Source organism: Dromiciops gliroides, chromosome 2 (genome assembly GCF_019393635.1).
Source record: "Dromiciops gliroides isolate mDroGli1 chromosome 2, mDroGli1.pri, whole genome shotgun sequence".
NCBI classification, from domain to species: domain Eukaryota; kingdom Metazoa; phylum Chordata; class Mammalia; order Microbiotheria; family Microbiotheriidae; genus Dromiciops; species Dromiciops gliroides.
Window position 1 is genome coordinate 477360320 of NC_057862.1, and position 14506 is coordinate 477374825.

Here is a 14506-nt window from a genome sequence, read left to right on the forward strand (position 1 = left end):
CTCCAGAGACTAACATACCATATTACACATAATAAGTGCTTTTAAATATTTATAGATTGTAACTCAATTATATCACTTTCCTCTTACAAAGAGTTTTTCCTTGATAGGCACGCTAGCACTCTGCACTTGGAGCTATGAATAAGTCCAATCTTTCTGGAAAAAAATTTGGGATTATTCTAAAAAGATAACTACAACATCCGTACCTTTTGACCCAGAGATCCCATGACTAGGCATAAGCCCCAATGAGTTCAAAGATTAAAAGAAAGATCTTTGTCTACCAAAATATCTGTAGCGACACTGCTTGTAGTAACAGAGAGCTAGAAATAAAATAGGTGCCCACTGATTGAGGGAATAGCTAAACAAAGGATGGTATATGAACATAATAGAATATTATTACTTATTATAAGAAACAATGGATAGGAATGAATATAGAAGCCTGGAAATTCTTGTATGAACTAACACAAAGTGAAGTAAACAGAACTAGGAAAACAATCAACACAACAACTACAACAATACAAATGGAAAGAACAAAAACAACCAAAAAAGAAACTCAGGTACTTAATGACCAAGCTTGGCTGCAGAGAAGACATATGAGAATGTTCCTTCCCTTTCTCTCTCTCTCTCTCTCTCTCTCTCTCTCTCTCTCTCTCTCTCTCTCTCTCTCTCTCTCCCTCTCTCCCCCTCTCCAAGGCAATGAGGGTTAAGTGACTTACCCAAGGTCACACAGCTAGTAAGTGTCGAGTGTCTGAGGCAAGATTTGAACTCAGGTCCTCCTGAATCCAAGACCAGTGCTTTATTCACTATGCCACCTAGCTGCCCCCAATTCTTTCCCTTCTTTAAAGAAATGAGCGATAATGGATGTGGAACACAGCATAGATTGGTGGATGTGTTGATTAGTTTTGCTAAACATTTTTTAATAATCTTTCTTTTTTATTCTTTGCTACAAAAGATGGCTCCTTCAGTGGAAGAGGCAGAGGAGAAGGATATATTCAGAAATGAAAGTGGTGCAAATAAATATCAGTAAAATGATCAAGATAAAGATACAAATAATATTTTTTACAAAATGTATAAAAATAACAGACTCACAAATGTACTCTTCTAGATCTCACACAGTTTCAAAACTGTCTATTGATGTGGTGTTTTACAGATCTTACAAAGTACTTTTGTGAGACAAAGTATGTAATGAGAGAATGTAATTTCCTAAAATTTTTCAGGTGAAATTATCTCAATCCCAAAGGTAGACTCAGGAATAAGTAGGGAAACTTTGAAGACCAATGGATGAAAGCCAGACAGGAAATCTGTCCTAATTGACTGAGAGATTTTCTCACACCCTCTGGATCCTATATGAAAAGAAAAAGACATCTGGAATCAGGGAGGTCTAGCAAGTAGTTCAAAACTAGCAGGAGAACAATGTTTCAGTAAACTTCTGAGGATACCTTGGGGATCCTTAAGAACTGCTTTGAGGAAAAGAAAAGAGGTCTTGACTCCAACCCCAGCACTGATATCATTATGCACCCACCCCTTTGGCCAGAGGAAGACCCTCAAGCTTTATTGGGTCCTGAGGGTGTTGAATTTCCCATTTTTTCATTGACTTCCTATCATCATTCTCCTAAAATAACAATAGCTACAGGCAGTGGACAGACTGGGCATCTTCACCATGCTTATGGAGAACTTCCTGAATACTCCACAAATGGGATGGAAAGTCTTAAAGTGACCAGGAGCTATGTTACCCTCCTTAACACTTGTGATCTCTAAGCACAAGCCCACTTTCTTTAGGACTCTTTATGAATTTTTGAGAGTGTATAACAGACTTTTGGGAGGATATTTTCTACCAGGAACTGGGAATCTATAGACCAAAGGCCAAATCCAGCCCATTGACTGTTTTTTTTGTGGCCCTCAAAATAATAATGGCTTAACCATTCTTACAAAAACAGGAAATGGGCTAAATCTGGCCCATGGGCCAGAGTTTGCCAACCCATTTTATATTGACTATTCTTACTATAACACTTTAGTAAATTTGTATTGCTGCTGTCCAGTCATTTCTGTCTCTTCATGAGCCCCTTTTGGGAGGTTTTCTTGGCAAAGATACTGGAGTGGTTTGCATTTCCTGCTCCAGCTCATTTTACAAATGAGGAAACTGAGGCAAACAGGGTTAAACGATTTCCCCACACAGCTACTAAGTGTCTGAAGCTAGATCTGAACTCAGAAAGATGAGTCTTCCTGATTCCAAGCCCAGTGCTCTCTTCACTGCACCACCTAGCTGCCCCTATCTTAGTAAATATTCCTTTCTAAAAGCTAAGTTAAGGTTATCTGACTAAACTATTAATCTTTTGGGGAAGAATAGTGGCAGAGACTGATGGCATTAGAAAGTTATCTCTAACTTCTCAGGGGTACCCCTAGAATCCTAATGGGGAGAAATAGCCCTATTCTGGAACTAGTCTGGAGAATGGAGGATAAGAAACAGATCCTCAGGGCTTCTATGGGTTACACCAAGACAAATAAGGGTTTAACCCATACCAATTATCCTGCCCAGGCAATGATCTGTGTCTGATCTCACCCCAGCCCCTGCCCTGGGGGATATCAGCAATACAACTTGCTAAACAAGTTGTTATAGCTGCAGGAGGAAAGACTCAAGGAGAACAAGAATAAGTAAATTTCTCCATCATTTCTTTATGATGAAGCAAGGAAAAAAAAAAACCTGGATTGTGTTAATGTCACTTTGACACATTTAAGTTAGTTTGACGACTCATTCAGGTTTTAAGTTAAAAAGCTTTGGTGTCAAAGGGTGATAAAGCTGTGCATACTCTTTGACCCAGCAATTCCACTTTTAGGTCTTTTTCCCAAAGAAATCATGGAAGGGGGAAAGGGACCCACATGTACAAAAATATTTATAGCTGCTCTTTACGTGGTAGCAAGGAATTGGAAGCTGAGGGGGTGCCCATCAACTGGGGAATGGCTGGACAAGTTGTGGTATATGAATACAATGGAATACTATTGCGCTGTAAGAAATGATGAGCAGGAGTTCAGAGAAACCTGGAGGGTCTTACATGAGCTGATGATGAGTGAGATGAGTAGAACCAGAAGAACATTGTACACAGTATCATCAACATTGAGTGCTGATCTACTGTGATGGACTATATTCTTCTCACCAATGCAATGGCACAGAAGAGTTCAAGGGAACTCATGATAGAAGAGGATCTCCAAATCCAAGAAAAAAAAATAAAAGAACTGTGGAGTATAGATGCTGATTGAACCATACTATTTCTTTTGTTTTGGGTGCTGTTGTTTTTTTTTTTCTATTTTGAGGTTTTGCATCACTGCTCTGATTTTTTCTCTTGTAACAGGATTAATGCAGAAATAGGATTAATATTATGTATATATATATATATATGTGTGTGTATATATATGTATATGTATATAGATATATAGATATAACCTATATCAGATTATCTGCTGTCTAGGGGAGGGGGGAGGGAGGGGAGGGAGGGAGAAAAATCTGAAATTGTAAAGCTTGTATAAACAAAAGTTGAGAACTATCTTTACATGTAACGGAAAAAATAAAATACCTTATATGTAAAGAATGGTGGTATAGGGGCAGCTAGGTGGCGCAGTTGATAGAGTACTGACCCTGGAGTCAGGAGTACCTGAGTTCAAATCCAGCCTCAGACACTTAACACTTACTAGCTGTGTGGCCCTGGGCAAGTCACTTAACCCCAATTGCCTCACTAAAAAAAAAAAAAAAAAAAAAGAATGGTGGTATATACATATAAAGGATATACTTAATGAAAATGTGGGAAGGGAAGAAAGAGACTTCTGCAAAAGGTTCTCTAAAGCAAATCACATGTTCATAGTTACTGACTATAAGGGACAGAAGATATAAGATCCCAATGGTTTTATTGTTTGTTGATTACAAAAAAAAGTCATTTAATTCAATGGAGTAAGATATATCTTTAAAGGCTAAAAAAAAAGCTTTGGTGTCCAGGTAGCATATGTAGCCACAGAATTAAGTCTAAGGACAAAAGGGGTGTTTTTGTTTTGTTTTGTTTTTTATTTTTTGTGGGTTTTTTTGCAAAAGGTTTTTAAAGAATGAATTAGGACCAAGATCCATCTTGTATACTCAACAATATTCACTACTATATGTACAAAAAGTACTTGTTATGCACAAAGGGTTATATAGATAAAAAAGATGCAGATCCTGCCCTCAAGGAGCTTACATTCTACTAGGAAGTTTGGGGGCTATGAACCACTGATGCCCCAAAAAAGTATAAAGCATGATAGAGCATGTTTTATCCAAAACAGGAAAAGTTCAGGTGTTACAAGTGAAAGGCATCTAAGAGTTCACATAGTTCAATTCCTTCATTTCACACATGAGGAAAATGAAGCCTAGAAAGGTAAGGGAGGAATTGACATGGCATAGCAGATAAAGTATTGGATTTGAGTTATGAAGTCTTGGGTTTGAATCCTACCTCAGACATTCATTAGATGTGAGACCCTAGGAAAGTCACTTAACTTTTCTAAGTCTCAGTTTCCTTATCAATAAAATCAGGAGAACAAGAGTATTTAACCTCACAAGTTTGTCATGAGGATCAAATAACATTATTCATTAACAAGTATTTATTAAGCACTTACTATGTGCTAGGCACTGGACATATAAAGATAAAAATGAAATAGTCCCTGAACTTACATTTTACTAGGGTAGATACAACATAATATAAAATAAATACCAAGTCATTGGGGAAGCACTAGCAGGTGGGTTGGTATAGGGAGATATCAAGGACCTCATGGATGGCATTCCAAGATAGAACTTCAATTGAGCTTGGAAGGAAACCAGGAATTCTTCTAAGCAAAGGTGAGGAGGTGTACTCTAGGCAGGGGGGACAGCCTGCTCAAAGGCAAGGAGACAGGAGATGGATTGTCATGTGTAAGCAGCCTGTTTGGTAGTTTGCAACCAGATTGTGAAAGGCTTTGAATGTCAAATAAATACATTTGTGTATGATCCTAGAGACACTGGAGACCATGTAGTATACTAGAAAGAATGCTGAACTTAGTCAGAGTACCTGAGATCAGGCCTATGTCTGCCCCTTACTGCATAAGCTTGACCTTTAGCAAGTCATTTTATCTCTTTATCACTCTAGGCCTCAGTTTCCTCATCTGTAAAATGTGAAGATTGGACTATAATATCCTTAAGGTCCCTTCCAACCCTATATCTGTGATCCTGTGGCACAGTCAGATCAGTGTTTTAGGAAAATCACTCTAGCAACTGTGTGGAAAATAGTGAGAGAGAGAGAGAGAGAAATTAGGCAATAATGGCAGTTGTCCAGAGGGGTCCTGAGGGCCTGGAGTGGGATAGTAACTCTGGGAGAAGAGAGAAGGTGGTGGATGTGAAAGGCTTCAAAAAGGTAAAATTATCAAGACTTAGCAACTACTTGGATAGGTGGGGTGACAGAGAATGAGAAACGCTATATACATAAATTGGTTTTGTTCAATCAATTCTGACTCTTGGTGACCCCATGAGGTTTTCCTGGCAAGGATATTGAAGTGGTTTACCATTTCTTTCCTCGATTTTATGCAGGTAGGGGTTAAGCGATTTGCCCAGAGTCACATAGCTAGTAAGTGTCTGAGGTGGACTTTCTGTCGACTGGCCCAATGCTCTTACCCACTGCACCACCTAACTGCCCATATAAATAAATGCCAGCTATTATTAGTAAGTGATTTGTTGAAGAGCACTCAGTAAAGGGTTGAGGGCTTTTTGAGCCAGAATTCAAACCCATGTTTTCTGATTCCAAGTCCAGGACTCTTCCCACCACCACATGTCCTCCCAATAGAGATGGGTAGCCACTCACAGCCTTAGATAGAGTCCGAAGTCATGATCATCAGCTGAGCAGTAAGTGAGGATGTTTCAAAGGAAATTATAAATCCATAGTGAGATAATAACAGAGTTTTAAAACTGTTGGTAAAATGAGGGAAATCTGGAGAAATAAGAGAATTGCCCAGTTGCAGAGAGAGAGAGAGAGAGAGAGAGAGAAATTCCTATTTTCTTTGTGATTCTTGTTGCAAACTGAGCTTTTATGTCTTCAAGTTTAATTGAGATTTCTATTACAATTAAAGTTACAGGTCACCCAATAGCCAATGGAGAGGCAGATGGGGAAGGGTGGCACAGGTTGACTGAAACATCCCACTCACAAAGATCTGGTTGGGAGAAGCTGCTTAGTGGAAATCATAGAGAGATATATCACAGGAAAAGACAGTGGGCCCTCCATTTCCTAGTTGTATTCAAATTAAGAACACAAAAGGCTCTAAGCCTTCAGGGGGGAAACCCCTCACCTAAATGAGGCTCCAGAGGCATATCTGGCTCTTTATGTGTTCTTCCCTGTTCTTAGGTGATGGATTATTCGAGAGAATGACCTTGTAAGTTTCAAAAAGCCAAAGAAGCAGAGGGTCAGTGATAGGAGTCCATACAAGTCAAGGCCTATGCAGAGCTATAGTCCTTGTCCACTATCCCTAACCTTGCAGGTGGAGCCACACAATGAACATATCTTAATCACTGGAGTTTGGCATCCCTCTGAGTTCATTTACAGTTAAAATCAATGAGAGAAACTGTTATCTACCCTACCTTCAGTTCCTAGGAAAATACCAAGACATCTGGTGTTATTTTTCCGTCTTGAAGGTAGCCCTAAGAGATATATTATCTGTCCTTATACAATTGAGGAGGGTCCCTCTCCCTCCTAGGAGTCACTGAGTCTGCTGGGTGCCATAAATCAAGCAACCATTCTTTTATGACAGAAAGGGTTGGTTACTAATGTGGGTGCAGGTTGTCCTCACTCCCAACCCTGTAGCCAATTGCATTATGTTCCCCACTACCCAATTCTGTTCTTTGTTCTCAGATACTCTCCATAACTATATGAAGACTAGTGAGTCCTACCTGAGGGCTTGTGGTCATTGAGAGAAGTCATTAACCCGATTTATCAGTCATTGCTAGTCTAACTAATAAATTGATCATGCTCAGATTATTGTCTCTCATTTTCAGATGTAACAGTCCCAAGAAGTGATCTGTGGGATCCAGCTTAGCATTGAATAAAAATGACAGAAATACATGGTATCCTTCAGACAAGGGAGCTGTTCATCTCTGGCACTGTGCCATTTGGAATAAAATTTTGTAGCAAATGCTTTAACATTGAGCCCACTCTCCCCAGAAGCCAAAGTAATATAAGGAAGAGTATGACCCCAGGTTCAGGGGAATGTGTTTGAATTTATGTCCTGCTACATCTTCTCAGGAAAAATCCCTTTGTTAAAGCCAATTGATGTTAATTGATGAAATGATATCAGGGTACTAATCAATGGTATCAAGGATAATAAGGATATATTAACTGGCATCAATTAGATGATATTGAAGAGAAAAAAATGGCAATGTATATTGAAGAGAACACACCTGAATGGGAATTCAAGCTAATAACATGAGAAAAACACACCCATCCTTCAGGGGAAACCCTGAGACTCTCTGAAGGGGAAATGTAGCCAGCTTTGTTCTCTAGGGACCCAATTTGACAGTGCAAATGGGATTTGGGATAAGGACTCTGGTCCTTATAAAGACTATAGGAGTGCTCATATTGATTTTTAAAAAATAATAATAATGACTATGGTCATGATTATGATAATGTATCTTTCTGAAGTATCGATATGGCCAAAGACAAGGTTGCCTAACCTCAGTAAGCTCTGACTTGTTGTGGGGTGGATATGCCTCAATCACAAACCCAAGCTTCTGAGAAAAAAGTGGACTGGGTTGTTCCAACACAACTAGACTCAACATGAACATCCCTAGTGGCAGCTAGCTCAACCAAATAAAACATGAGGATATTTAAGGCCTAATGAGTCTGAAGAAATCACTCTCATGGCATCACCAATTTGATCACCCGGGCTGCTATACAGGAAAATTCTATCTGCTAACCTGGCCTCATGGCAAATTGTCAAGCCAGATTATCCAACCCTATTGATCTGAATGACTGATTAGATCAATCAGGAAGCAATCTCACCCAATTTGTAAGAAAACTAAAATGCCACATCTCCTAGGCTGTGCTATTTTGGGTTGGTACATTGTTGTTTTTCAGTCATCTCAACACAACCCTAGAGAAAAAGAAAGTTTATTTGAATTAACCTGTAAGTCCTACCCATATAATTTGTGTGTATTATCAGAAAGAGAACACAACAACTCAGTCTACATAGAAGAGACACAAAGCTTTTTTCCAGAATGAGAAACTTCAGGACTCATGCTTGCACACAGCCGTATTTTATTTTTATTTTTATTTTTATTTTTTTATTTTTTTATTTTATTTTTTTTTTTTTAGTGAGGCAATTGGGGTTAAGTGACTTGCCCAGAGTCACACAGCTAGTAAGTGTTAATTGTCTGAGGCCGGATTTGAACTCAGGTACTCCTGACTCCAGGGCCGGTGCTCTATCCACTGTGCCACCTAGCTGCCCCCACAGCCGTATTTTAAACACTTGAGTGGCTGAAGAAGATTCAAGGAATCTAGAAAATGAAATAAGATTGAAAAAAACAAAATACAGATAACTCATCATAATGAGACAGCTTTTTCTCCCTTCGGCTTAATGGTGCCTGTAACTAGTGACTCCCAACAAATATTATCATAGTATTGGATCTGTTATTTTTCATATTTCAGGACATGGGAATACTGAGACAATGGGAACCTATCTTTCCAAGAATATTCAGCTGCTTCTGGGAATATTGTGAATCTTGATTCAGATAACACAGAACCCTGAAGTATCATTTCCCACTGGTTTCTCATAACACAAGGAGAGAAGCAGAGCTAACAGAGGGCAACCTCACACAGTATTCCCAAGACCCAATGCCAAGAAGGCCCTTTTACATCTTATGCAATTTCAAAACTGCCTGTAAAAAACTCCTTATAAAGAAAAACACTGACAGACCTTGGCTCCTCCACTGTGTCTATTCATACAAAGTAAAAAGAGTTTAGGCATTTATTTCTATGAAAGAAATCCAAGGGATGAATAGAGATATGTTTACATTATATGGCCATTTCAAGGGGGAAAACTGGGAGGGAAATCTGAATGATTTAGACATTTGCTTCAATTTTTGCATACAGAAACAACATGTCTTAAATCTGAAAAGTTGTCCCATAAAACATACTTACCTGTTTGGCAAACCCATTTACTATTTTCAAAGTAAGGTCCTACTCAGGGTGGATCAATCAACAGGCATGTACCAAGTGACAACTATGTGTCCGGTGATGAGGATACAAAGATAAAAATGAACCATTGCTAGACCTCAAGGATGCCATTAGAAAGTTAAAAGAGGGCTAACTTTGGAGCTGGATAATCTAGGGTCTAATGACTGACTATAAACCCTGGGGCAAGTCATTTAAGTTTTCCAGGTCACTGATTTTTCATCTTTAAAATTAGTAGAATGGACCAAATTCCTTTCTCCCTTTTAATCTGCAATCCTCTATCACAAATATGAAGTATGAGAAAAGATCCAGGTATGTTTTTTCATTCATTTTGGAAGAAGCAAAATAATAATCACTAAGAATCCATTGTCTGAAGAGCAGAACTCCACTCTTAATAGAGTAAATGAAAAAGATGAGCAAGTGCAATCTCTCTTTCCATATTAACAGATGGCCTTTTTAACAAGGGACTCCAAAGACCTCAAAACACTGCTGCATACCAAGATGAATGAAAAGCATCTCTATTGATACCAGACATCTCTTGAGCACCAAAGATGAATGCTGTGCTGGGCAAAATACAGAGAGAAGTCCTAACCTCTGAGCTGGGGTGGGCAGGGCGGGGAATAAGGAAAAGAGAGTGTAGGGATGATGCAGGAGATGGCTTATTTACTACCCTCTGCCTCTAGACAGCTGAATTATCTTGGAGAGATCTGGTTCTCCATCCAAACTTAAGGACACACAAAAAGGTGAAACTTTCTCCTTGTAAGGCTGCACTCCTGGGTTGGTCCCAGCATTTCCCACTTCCTCTTCTTCTCCAGCAGCATTTTACCTTCCTCTTGTGCACACAGAAAGCAGCCAGGAGAGGAGGAAGTGTAGCCTTACTACATGATAAAGAATCAAGCCAGTTCAGGTTATTTGGATTTGTACATACCCACTCAACTTTCTTGCAGAAGGCATTAATGGACTAGGTCTGTATTCCAAAGAGATTGTAAAAAAGGGAAAAGGACCCACATGTACAAAAATATTTGTAGCAGCTCTCTTTGTGGTGGCAAGGAATTGGAAATTGAGGGAATGCCCATCAATTGGGGAATGGCTGAACAAGTTGTGGTGTATGAATGTAATGGAATACTATTCTGCTATATAAGACATGATGAGCAAACAGATTTCAGAAAAACCTGGAAAGACTCAAATGAACTGATGCTGAGTAAAGTGAGCAGAAGCAAGAGAACATTGTACACAGTAATAGAAGCCTTGTGGGATGATCAACTGTGATAGACTTAACTCTTCTCCACAATACAATGATCCAAGACAATTCCAAAGAACTCATGGTGGAAAATGCTCTCCACATCCAGAAAAAATAACTGTGGATTCTCAATGCAGATTGAACCATACTGTTTCTACTTTTTTGAGGGGGGGTTTTGTTTTTTTTTCTTTTTTGAGCTTTTTCCCTTTTGTTCTGATTCTTCTTTCACAGCATGACTAATGCAGAAATATGTTTAATGTGATTGTACTTATATAACCTATTTAGATTGATTTCTTTCTTGGGGAGGGGGGGAGAGAAAGGAAGAAGGGAGGAAAAATTGAAACTCAAAATCTTATAAAAACAAATGTTGAAAACTATCTCCACATGTAACTGGAAAATAATAAAATTCTTTTATTATTTAAAAAAGGCATTAGTTGGGGGAAGCTAGGTGGTACAGTGGATAAAGCACCAGCCCTGGATTCAGGAGGGCCTGAGTTCAAATCTGGCCTCAGACACTTGCCACTTACTAGCTGCATGACCCTGGGCAAGTCACTTAACCCTCACTACCCTGTCCCCCCCAAAAAAGGCATTAGTGGCTTATGTTTTTTTTTAATATTCAAATATATAATTCAGATTAGAAGAGAAAAGTTATTCTCTTCCCCTTCCTCCAGTCCACCAGCCCTAGTTGATAAAATCACAAAAAGAATAGAAATAATGAGATGTTAATGTGTGAAATAAAGTGTGAAGATTGAGCTATGCCATTTTATCCCTTTATGAGATGTGAAGAAGCTTCCCTCATGGCACACGATAGACCATGCCTTTTGGTGGCCTTTCAATTTTTTTAGAGCTAATTTGCCAACTCTAGAGTAAGAGATAGTAGAATTAGGAGTGTGATCCATGGCAACAGAGAGCCATTAAAGAAGGAAAGCGTTCTGGCAATCAGCGGTTGAGCTACATTGAAGAACAAAGCTGGAGAGTCCAGATGAGTGACCCCTGCAGCAAAGAGACTATTCTCAGAGCAGCATCATTAGACCACCCTGAAAAGAGGGCCCTGCAGCACCAGTTTTCTTGGTCACATATGTTCCCTAATGTATCACCCCAAGTCTGTGTATATTTATAGTAGCATTTGCCACAGATTTATGGGAAGAGTGTTTTGTAGATACTGTTTTATTACGCTATATCAGTAAATGTCTTTGCTTTGAGCTAATTGTATCTATTGGCTGACTGTTAAAGGTAAGCTCAGTGGTAGGGACTTGTAAATCATGGTTTAAATTGTAGTAAATTATAAAGTGTGGTCCCACAGAGAGCCTTGAACCTGTGAGTAGCTGCCTGCCATGGAATCAATGGGCAAACCTATGACTAATGATCTGGGAAGGTAGTCCAGAGGGAATGCTACACTCCACTCATTGGTCACCTACTCCTTTTAATTCTTGTATTTTGTTGTTACTTGTAATAAAGGATTCTGTTACATCTTTTCTCCATGAATAAAATAACATGTTCATTATCTTTACCTCCATACAACCTCTCTAGCTCTTCTTTTCAGCTTTCATTTCATGGGTTATCTCCTTGCTACTACAGCTTGAGCCACTCCCACTCTGACTGTGACCTAGACTCCTTTGTACATGTGGAAGAAGGACCTTTCACAATATTTGTTTTATTTCTCCACAATTTTTTGGCCTGGCCCCGTGGTTTCAATTTTATTGGGAACCACCAGTGAGGAAACTTTCTATCAATGCAGGTCAATACCTGCTCTGTAATTCAGTGTCTTTCAAGAGGTGACTGAAGTATGAGAAGTTCAGTGACTGACCCAGGCTCACACAGATGTATATGTTAGAGGTATGACTGATCCAAGTCTTCTGGACTCCAAGGCCAGCTATCTATCCACTATTTCACAAAGCTTCTTTTCTTTATGAGAATAACTGCATTATTGCACCATTCCTTTGTCTGTTTATTCAACACACATTTATTAAACACCCCTTGTACAACACATTGTACAAAGCTCTAGGGATACAAAGGCAAGCCACCCCTCTAGGCTTCTATTTCACTTTACAAAATGCTGGCTACTCAATAGTTCTACTTAAACCAAGAAAAATTTAGGTCCACCCCCTCCCACAGAGATACAGTTGCCCTTTTGATGAATAAGGGCATTCTTTTGCAAAGAACACCCCGCTAATTTTTAAATCGGGCTATAGCCTATAATTTGAGTGAATTTACAGAAGTATAAACTAAGTATTCCTGAAAATGGGTTTCATTAGTAGATCCAGGGTACTGAGAGTAACAAACTAAATAAAAACTGCACAGGATGAGGTATTTCCCTCTAGATTCACAGTTAGCTCTCAAGCTTTTTGGTCTGAGATGCCCTTTACACTTTTACAAATTATTGAGGACTCCCCCGCAAAGAGCTTTTGTTTGTGTGTTTTACAAATATCAATATTTGCCACATTATACATTAAAATGGATGAATTTCTAAATAGGTATTTATTAATCATTTAAAATAATAAGCCCATTACACACTAACATAAATGAAAAATAACTATATTTTCAAAATATAGAAGTGGCATTATTTCATATCTTTTCAAGTGTCTTTGATGTCTGGTTTAATAGAAGACAGCTGGATTCTCCTATTTGCTTCTGCATTCAATCTGTTGGGATTTGTTGTTTTGGTTCAGCTATATAAAGAAAATCTGGCCAAACCCTGATATGTAATTGAAAAAGGGAGGAGCATTTTAATAGACAAATAATGTCTTAATAATATTATGAAAATAGTTTTGGTTTTGCAGACTTTCTGGAAGGGTCTCAGGGCATTTAGGGGTTCTTGGACCACCCTTTGAGAACTGCTGCTCTAGATGAATTGCCTTTGGTGCAGGAGCAGGCCCTCAGGTGGGTGGCCTCTCAATAGAAGGGGCTCCTCTGAAGATTAGATTTCTTGCTGCAAGAAGGCTGCTCAGGCCTAATGGAGCCTCTGGAGCCATGAGGGCCACCTCCACTCTCTCTGACTATGTTGATTTACAACACTTTACATGCAGTAAAAGTTTAATTGTACAGTTAGACCCTAAGGGTTTTATAGTGTCAGAACAGAACATATTCTCGTCTTGGCCCAAGACAATACCCATTCATTTGAACAAAATAAACCAAACTAGTATAGATGTGATAATTAGTTTGTGGACTGAATTTTTCATTTTTTCATTATAATTTCTCCAAAGTTACCAATGTCTTCTTAATTGATAAATCTGAGGGTCAATTCTCATCCTTCCCCAATTCTCTACAATGTTTGACACTGTCATCCACTCCTCCTTCTCACTACTCTCTCTCCTATAGGTTTTTGTGACACTTTTCCCTCTTGGTTTTCCTTCTTCCTGTCCGATCTTGCCTTCTCAGTCTCCTTTGCAGGCTCATGATCCATATTGTACCACTTGTGAGTATACCTCAACACTCTGTACTGGCTCCTCTTTTCTCTATGTACTCTTTTAACGTCATGACCTTGTCAGCTGCCATTGGTTTATGTTATCTATTCTGATGACTCCAAGATCTATAAACTCAGATTTTTCTTGTACTCTAGTCACAAATCATCAATTTCCTGTTGGATATTTTTAACTGGATGACCCATGCATAGCTCAAATTCAACAAATTCACATGAGAATTCACTGTCTTCCACCCCCAAATCTATCCTTCCTTTGAACTTCCATATTTCTGTCAAGGACACCACCATTTTTCCAGTCTTCCAGATTCACAACTTCAACATTATCCTCAATTCCTCACTCTCTCTCACCTACATATCTAATCAGTTGACAAATCTCATCATTTCTACCTGTACCTATCTCATATATGACCCTTTCTTATTTCACACACTGTCACCACCTTAGTGCAGGTCCTCATCACCTTTCACCTATATTACTGTAATAACCCCCTAATCAGCTTCCCTTCCTTGAGTCCGTTCCCACTCTAATATATCCTTCATGTGACAAAGTCGATTTTACTTAGGGCCAAATCTGACCATGTCATATGTGTATTCAATACACTCTAATTATTCCAAATTACCTCTACCATCAAATATAAAGTCTTCTGT

General features: G+C 38.9%; 1 protein-coding gene and 1 long non-coding RNA gene across 2 annotated transcripts in view; both read right to left on the reverse strand.

Annotated features, from left to right (window-relative positions):
* The window catches only part of SRD5A2 (steroid 5 alpha-reductase 2), a 73455-nt gene that overhangs the window by 17196 nt on the left and 41753 nt on the right, over positions 1 to 14506 (reverse strand). The window lies entirely within an intron of this gene.
* Positions 7699 to 14506, reverse strand: part of LOC122743100 — a 43598-nt gene continuing 36790 nt past the window's right edge. The window contains exon 3 of the long non-coding RNA XR_006354971.1: positions 7699 to 8524. This is a non-coding gene — a long non-coding RNA (uncharacterized LOC122743100). The remainder of the gene's footprint in view (positions 8525 to 14506) is intronic.